Source organism: Carlito syrichta, unplaced genomic scaffold (assembly GCF_000164805.1).
Source record: "Carlito syrichta isolate Samal-C Ts95f unplaced genomic scaffold, Tarsius_syrichta-2.0.1 Scaffold304687, whole genome shotgun sequence".
In the NCBI taxonomy this organism is placed as follows: Eukaryota; Metazoa; Chordata; class Mammalia; order Primates; family Tarsiidae; genus Carlito; species Carlito syrichta.
This window is the reverse complement of record NW_007248783.1, coordinates 74,943-83,678: the sequence shown is the minus strand read 5'-3', so window position 1 is coordinate 83,678 and position 8,736 is coordinate 74,943. Positions and strand designations below refer to the sequence as shown.

Sequence of the window (8,736 nt, the reverse complement as noted above, 5' to 3'; positions counted from 1 at the left end):
TGGAGCAGCACTGGGGCTTCGGCCTGGAGGAGCTGTACGGCCTGGCGCTGCGCTTCTTCAAAGGTGAGCCCGGCCGGCCCCACCCCCGCCGCCTCTGCCCGGGCCTGAGAGCCCGGCACAGGCTGTGGTCCCCAGGGTGACTGGACCGGTCTCACCCTCACCCACCCGTGCTGGGCCGCGGTGACCCGAGCAGGGCTCCGTCCTTGGGGGTACCCGAAGTTTGTTACCACCCGCTTGGCCACTAGGTCACACCCCTGAGGGGCCTAGAACCTTGGCTTAGCAGTCCGAGTCCCGCCTCCCTGAGGTTACCTGGGCATTTTACCTGATTTAGCTTCTCAGGTTTCCAGAGGCGTGGAAGAATGAGCCCTCTCTCCCAGAGGATCCCATTCTGGGGTTGCTATTTTTTAGCTGCATTCCTTTTCCTGTTTCCCATGGCTTGGCATATCAGGACCAGCCGATTTTTACCCTTTACCCATAGTGGCATAGTCTTTCAATAGGTTCCATGCACGGCTTTTCCAGCCATTCTGGGGAACCATAAACCCTAATAGGGCTTGACTCATTGCCTCTGGCTTGTCAAACTCTGTAGAAGGTATGTCTACTATGTGCTAGTAACTTCTAGATGGGAAAAATTTTACCTCGTAAGCAATGTGCAAGAGGGAATTTTCAGAGTAAGTCATAAAAGCACTCTCTGTGCTTTTGACATAATTAATGGTTAAATGTCTCTTAAACAAGTTTGTGGTGTGTGTGTTTTTTTAAATTGAGTGATTCGTTTAGTCAAATGGTGGAGCGACCGTCACATGATTTTGTCAGTGGGAAAGACTGATGAGAAGCCCGTTAGTTTGATTCTTAAAGATATTTAGGTCTTGTAAGGCCAATGGTCAGAGAGAGCCATTAGCAAATGACATTTTAAAAGTGGTTGCTAGGTTCCACATACATTCCAGAACAGCATATTTATGACACTTTTCCCAGAGGAAGTGTCTTTTGGAGTACATATTTTTACTAGCTGGAGTAGTTCAATATAATATATGTTGAGGTTGTTTTCTCTCAAATAACTTTAATTGTGTAAACTACTGAAAGTCTCTCTTTTATACATTTTCTTTAACATTTAACTATTTCACATTCACTGTATTTTTTATTTAAAAATTTACCCTTGGAATATTTATTGTCATTACACAATGAGAGCAGCCCTCTGTGTACTAGCTAGCTTGGGGAAATGGTAATGGCTAATGGGTTTTGGATCACTTGACCCTTAGGTCACTGGCTTGAATTTAAAATTTGCTGTAGTGATGATATATTACCACTTACACGAAAATCAGTGACTTCTGTACAACTCATATGGCTATATTCTACCTTAAAAATTTTTTTTTTTTTGAGTTGGAGTCTCACTCTGTCACCCAGACTGGAGTGCAGTGGTCGCTCCTGGCCACCGCAGCCTCGAACTGCTGGGCTCCAGCAATCCTTCCACCTCAGCCTTCCAAGTAGCTGGAAATACAGGCGTGCGCTACCACGCCTGGCTAATTTTTTTGATTTATTCTAGAGATGAGGTCTCACCAAGTTGCCTAGGCGGATCTCGAACCCTCGGGCTCAGGCAGTCCACTGACCTCAGCCTCCCAAAGCACTGGGATTACAGGCTGAGCTGACGAGCCCGGCTCTTAAATTTTTTTTTCTTTGAATTTATTTTTCAGTAGGTTCAAGTATGTTGTAGCAGAGAGTAAGAGTATAAAAGGACTAACTTCTTATCCTAGCTTTTGCCCAAGACTAACCAAAAAACTGGGTAATTTCATCTTGATCCTGTCTTATTTGAAAATAAGTAGTAATATAGTTTTTGTAAGATTAAAACACTATGATGTGCAGTATATTTAGCTTTGTTTCGAGAGTTAGAAAGCTCGGGATTCTTGTTACCACGTAAACTATATAATTAACTTTTCTGGACTTAATTTTTTTTTTTTTTTTTTTTTTTTTTTTGAGTTGGAGTCTGACTGTGTTGCCCCTGCTGGAATAGCCTCTCGACCTCCTGGACTTCTTCTGCCTCAGCCTCCCAAGTAGCTGGGATTTCAGGCGTGTGCCACCACGCCTAGCTAATTTTCTAATTTTTTTCTATAGAGACGAGGCTTCACTATGTTGCCTAGGCTGGTCTCAAATTCCTGGGCTCAAGCAGTCCTCCTGCCTCAGCCTCCCAAAGTGCTGGGATTACAGATATGAGTTAATGTACCTGGCCCGAAATTCAGTTTCATACATATAAAGGGAATTGAATAGGTGAAATTTGATGCCTCAGATTTAAGATTCAGTGGTCTAAACCTAACAAATTATTTTAACATATTTGTTGAATGATAGGACTCCTGGAATAACCTATAATCTGGAGTCCTAGTTATTAGCCATCTTAGAGAATAAAGCTACATTGATACATATAGTTTACTCACTTCCTAAATTAAGTTCACAAAGCAGTATCCAAGCTCTTAAAAGGAAAAATAGCTACGCAGCAATTAAAAGCTACCTTTCTGCATGGGTCATAACATTACATCAGTTAACAGTGGAGAGACTGTTAGTGTATGGGACACTAGTTGAAAAGATTTTTTAAAAAAGGAAGGATGTAAAAACAGAAGAATTATGAACAGTGTGAATGTGTGAATTTTTCTAGCAGAATGCTTAGCATTTTAACAGTCTTGCAAGGACTTCTAATAGTTCACTATTCTTTGGTTTTGTACAGGTATCTCACAAGAATTAAAAATTACATTTTATTTTCTGTGGAATAAATATGAATCTTGAAAGCATGAATATCTTTTTCCATTGAAAATAGCCTGGATTGGGAATGAGGAACCCTGTTTCTCTTTCCATCCTTGTCACAGTGGTAATAGGCCAATGACTGAACCCATTATGTCCACTACTCTTAATTTTTTGTGAAGGTACAAGTAAAATAATAGTTGACGATACAGGTAAATATAAGTTAACATTTTACCATCCAAACTTAAGACGATATTATTGAATTCTCATTATAGATAAAGCTTTCGAGTCCAAAGGGGGCATAAGGAGCAGACACCATTCCAGAGTGGGGGAAAAGCCATGGAAAGATAAGCTATGTATCTGGGAAATAGCAATTAGGAAGTAGTTTGATGGTAAGAACTGGAAAGATAATTGGGTTCAGGTCCTGGGAGGACTTGCATGGCCTTTTTGTTAGTAGATGATGAGGAGGAACCACTGGAGATTTGTTGTTTTGTTTTTTTTTTTTTTTTAGAGTCTCACTCTGTTGCTCAGGCTGGAGTGCAGTGGCACGCTCCCAGCCACCGCAGCCTCGACCTGCTGTGCTCAGGCGATCCTTCTGCCTCAGCTTTTCCAAATAGAAAAAAAACAGGTGCACGCTACCACACCTGGCTAAATTTTGATTTATTGTAGAGACGAGATCTCATCAAGTTGCCCAGGTGGGTCTCGAACCCATGGGCTCAAGCAATCCACTCGCCTCAGCCTCCCAAAGTGCTGGGATTACAGGCTGAGCCACCGAACCCGGCCCCACTGGAGATTTTTAAAAGGAGGAACAAAGTTGCCCAATTCTATTGTCTCCTTGGGTTAAGGGCCCACAGGAACCCAAAGGGGTTGTTTTATTGTAGCCTTTTTATACTTTTTGAATAGCGTTAACCAGAGGAATTGTAGTTTGCTTTTTAGAGTTCTAGGGGGTGGATTTTCCTCTGATACTTTTGCCTCATTACCTTAAACTGGTAGATTGTTTACATTAATTTAAAATTTCAGAGTACTGGTTGTCAATAGTTATTGAGCAGATGTTTGCTAAATATCAGGTACTATGCTGAAAGCTGTTTATACACTATTTTGTTTAATCCTCTCATGAGTTCTTTGAGGGTATTATTCTCATTTCCTAGTTAAGGAACCTGTCTCAGTTATTTTTTATTTATTTATTTATTTATTTATTTATTTATTTATTTGAGTTGGAGTCTCACTCTGTCGCCCAGACTGGAGTGCAGTGGCCGCTCCCGGCCACCGCAGCCTCGACCTGCCAGGCTCCGGCAATCCTTCCACCTCAGCCTTCTGAGTAGCTGGAACTACAGGCATGCGCTAACACGCCCGGCTGATTTTTTGATTTATTGTAGAGATGAGGTCTCGCCTGCCCAGGCAGGTCTCGAACCCACAGGCTCAGGCAATCCACTCACCTCAGCCTCCCAAAGGCGCAGGATTACAGACTGAGCCACCGAGCCCGGCTTCTGTCTCAGTTATTATTTGGAAGGACTTAAGTCCTGGACTCAGTTTCTTTATGGAATAGTTAATATATTCTTGCTCGCATTGCTATTGATTATGTTCAATTATATTACTGAGAGTAGAGTATTATATATTAGCAGAGAATTATATTAATGATAGCAATCAAATGGACAGCAGAAATACTTCCATTTCCCGTTGTCTTCTTTAAACATAGGCGTCTACACGAGCTTTTATAAATCATCTCATTAATGTTTTAAAATATTGTACAGCTATAATATATTTATTGGAAACATATATAATTAGTGTGTGCCTCCTGTATTTAAGTGATGTAGCCTCACATAATTCCAAGTTTAGTTGTTACTGTGGAACAGCTATTAAATTTTGAGTTTTTTTCTTCCTTTTATCTTTACCTTTAGACACGTGTGTAATAGCATAGGAGGATATATACATCTAAGAGAAAGTTGTAAGACAAAAACAATTATAGCCAAAAAGTTCATTAATTTGAGTTGAACCCTAATTTTCCATTGACATGATTCAGGGATGTGTATTTTTTTTTTTTTTTTTTTTGAGTTGGAGGCTCACTCTGTCACCCAGACTGGAGTGGAACGGCCACCGCAGCCTCGACCTGATGGGCTCCAGTGATCCTTCTGCCTCAGCCTTCCAAGTAGCCGGAATTACAGGCATGCGCTACCACTCCTGGCTGATATTTATTTATTTATTTATTTTTGAGTTGGAGTCTCTGTCGCCCAGACTGGAGTGCAGTGGCCGCTCCTGGCCACCGCAGCCTCGACCTGCTGGGGCTCCGGCAGTCCTTCCACCTCAGCCTTCCAAGTAGCTGGAATCCACGCCCGGCTGGTTTTTTTGATTTATTGTAGAGATGAGGTCTCACCAAGTTGCCCAGGCGGGGCTCGAACCCGCGGGCTCAGGCAGTTCACTCACCTCGGCCTCCCAAAGTGCTGGGATTACAGGCTGAGCCACCGAGCCCGGCCAGGGATGTGTATTTTTAAAAATGTGAATGATTTGAACATTTGCCTGAGGTCTTTTTTTTTTTTAGTTGAAGTCTCACTCTGTCGCCCAGACTGGAGTGCAGTGGCCGCTCCCGGCCACCACAGCCTCGACCTGCTGGGCTCCAGCGATCCTTCCGCCTCACCCTTCCAAGTAGCTGGAACTACAAGCGCGCGCTACCACGCCCAGCTGATTTTTGATTTATTGTAGAGATGAGGTCTCACCAAGTTGCCCAGGCGGGTCTCGAACCCGCGGGCTCAGGCAATCCACTCACCTCAGCCTCCCAAAGGCGTGGGATTACAGGCTGAGCCACCAACCCCGGCTTGCCTGAGGTCTTTATTTATCATGCGTGCAGAAAAGTTCGCAGATCATAAGTGTGTAGTTTGATGAATTTTCACAAAGTGGGCACACTCATATAGCCCACACTCAGAAGGAGATACTTAGTATTGTCAGTTAACTAAAATGAGAGTTACCGTGACTCAGTGTTTAGAAAGGTGAGCACTGAACTCTCTGGAGTCAACACTACCTTAGATGTTTTCCCTTGCTCTGCCACTTAATCGTTTAAACTCTTTGTTCCTTCCTTCACTTAAAGTGCTGTTTTAAGAACTATAAGAAATTATATATATATATTTTCTTTTTCTTTACTTTCATAGCTTCTGGGGTTACAGATAGTTTTTGGTTGCATGGTTGCATTGTATAGTAAAGAAATCAAAGAAGTGTGGACTTTAAGTGTACCCACTACTCCCATCTGTACCCAGTAGGTGATTTTTCATCCCTCCCACCCTTTCCCCCTCCACATTCTGCATCTCATGTTCATTATACCATTCTCTATGCCTTTGCAGATCCTTAATTTAGCTCCTACTTATAAGTGAGAACATGTGGTGTTTGGTTTTCTGTTCCTGCATTGGTTCACTTAGGATGATGTTCTCCAATTCCATTCAAGTTGCTGCAAAAGACATTATTTCATTCTCTCTCTCTCTTTTTTTTTTTTTTCCCGAGTTGGAGTCTCACTCTGTCACTCAGACTGGAGTGCTGTGGCCGCTCTCGGCCACTGCAGCCTCGACCTGCTGGGCTCCGGCAATCCTTCCACCTCAGCCTTCGAAGTAGCTGGAACTACAGGCACGCGCTACCATGCCCGGCTCATTTTTTTATTTATTGTAGAGATGAGGTCTCGCCAAGTTGCCCAAGCGGGTCTTGAATATTTCATTCTTTTTGACAATTGAATAGTATTCCATGATAAGAAGATGTATGTATACACTCTTAGCAGAATATCTGGCTATTGGTATTCTGTGGCTATTTATGTTGTTGAAAGGGAGGAAGTTGATTACTGAGAATTTATGACAGGGTGTGTTGAGTTAATGAGAGAGAAAGTCTTAATACTTTTACTAAGCACTTAGTACATGCTAGGCAATTTCTACAGTGTTTCATATTCACTAATTCAGGAATACTGCATTGTATTACCATTTCTTATAAGTAGAATAAGAATTTGTTGGTCAGATTTGTTTTAAATTCAGCATGAGGGAGATAGGGTTTTAATATTTCTAAAAGACGGTTTTTATTCAAAGTGTATTGTCTGTGAGGCAGCAGTGTGATATGGCCATGAAAGAAAACATTTGCTGTCAGGCTGCTTTGGTGGAAATATGTACTTAGTATGAGGGAAGAGAAAGAGAGATTTCTGCTCTCTTCTGTACAGATCAAACAAGCCTAGAATGGATACTGCTTTCAGTTTGAGGCTTCAATGTCCTTTAGAGTTAAAGACAAAATGGAGCTCATTCAAAGAGAGCAATTTATATCGCCACTATTATCATAATGGCTGCTGTACAGTCAGTGTCTGCTCTATTCAGGCACTATGACTTTTTGGGACACAATATTTCTAACTCTCACAAGAACCCTAAGGTGCCATATTATCTCCATTTTATTGATGACAAAACTGATACTCCAAAAGGTTAAATAACTTGTTTGTGTTATATACTTGATAAATTGAAGAGCTGGAAGTTAAATTTAGTGTATTAGGTATGATTAAATAAGCTGGGAGTATTTAGCCTGTAGAATAGAGAACTCGGGGCAAACTCTATGGGTATTTTGTGACTTTCTTGAGAGCATTTTATTTAACACTGAGGACAAGAAATAGACCCTGTGAATAGAAATGAGATATATCAACTCAGAATAAAGAGGGAAGAATCACAGCTGTCCAAAGATAGATTAGACTGCTTTGGGACAGTGAGTTCCCATTACCAGGAATTGTTTAAGCATAGGTTAGCAACTGCTAGGTGGATATGTAGAAGGAGATTTGAGCTTTAGTTTTGCAATTCAGTCACCTGTCTTTAACATCTCTTCTAAGCCATAGATTTTATGGACTTCATTTCACCATATGAATTCTAGAAGGAACATTGAAATAATTCGGTACACTCCTTTACCTCCAGAGAGAAGAGAAAAATACGATTTTTTCCTATAAATTAGGAATTGAAGTGTGAGCCTAATAATCTTATTATTAATTTCAGGTGGAACAGACTTTTAATTTAATTTTTTTTTTTTGAGTTGGACTTTTAATTTTAATCTTTCAGTGCTTTGTGGTTGGTAACTGATTTTAAGGCCATTATCAAATTACTTATGCTGTCTTATTAGAACAGTAAAGTTAAATACTTTAAAGTTTAGCAAGAACATAACATACATGCCATTATCCATTTTTAATTTCTTGAACAAATGTGTTTTGTGTGTTGTATTAGTTTTCTATTGTTCCTGTAACAAATCATTACAGATTTGGTGGCTTAAAACAACATATACACAAAGAACCATCTACACTCTGGATTTTGCTGCAAGTCCTAATATGTGTACCAGACAACCAATTCAGACTCACGGTTGGGAATATTCTCTGATCATCTGACTTCCTTAGTCTATAGATTGAATTGCTATAAGTAGTCATTTTTGTATAGTAAACACCTCTGTTCATCCTCATATTGACTGTTCCTGATTCAGGTTGACAGCTTCATGGGAGCTTGTTCCTCTGCAGCATTGTAGTGACTGGTCTTGCCCAGGACTTTCATGTGAGAAGGAGTACCATTCTCATATCAGGAATATTGTGTTTCTTGTTATTCTCGATGGAATGTAATCCCTCAGTTCATTGTCACTTATGTTTGATTATATATGATTAAAAATAACATGCATGTTTTTCCTCAAAATTTCTAGACATGTTTCTCTCCCCCCCCCTTTTTTTTTTTTTTTTTGAGTCAGAGTCACTCTGTTGTCCAGACTGGAATACAGTGGCATTAACACGGCTCACCATAGCCTCAATTTCTTAGGCTCAGGTGATCCTTCTGCCTTAGCCTCCCAAGTAGCTGGAACTACAGGAGCATGTCACCACACCTGGCTGTAGACGTGTTTCTTTGAAAACAATTATTGAGTCGGGCTCGGTGGCTCAGCCTATAATCCCGTGCCTTTGGGAGGCTGAGGTGAGTGGATTGCCTGAGCCCACGGGTTTGAGACCCGCCTGGGCAACTTGGCGAGACCTCATCTCTACAATAAATCAAA

The 8,736-nt window shown here is 41.2% G+C and overlaps 1 protein-coding gene across 1 annotated transcript in view; it reads left to right on the top strand.

The window, feature by feature from the left end:
- The window catches only part of ACBD3 (acyl-CoA binding domain containing 3), a 49,267-nt gene continuing 40,531 nt past the window's right edge, over positions 1-8,736 (top strand). The window contains exon 1 of the mRNA XM_008060657.2: positions 1-63. The gene's annotated coding sequence lies outside the window, so the exon portion shown is untranslated. The remainder of the gene's footprint in view (positions 64-8,736) is intronic.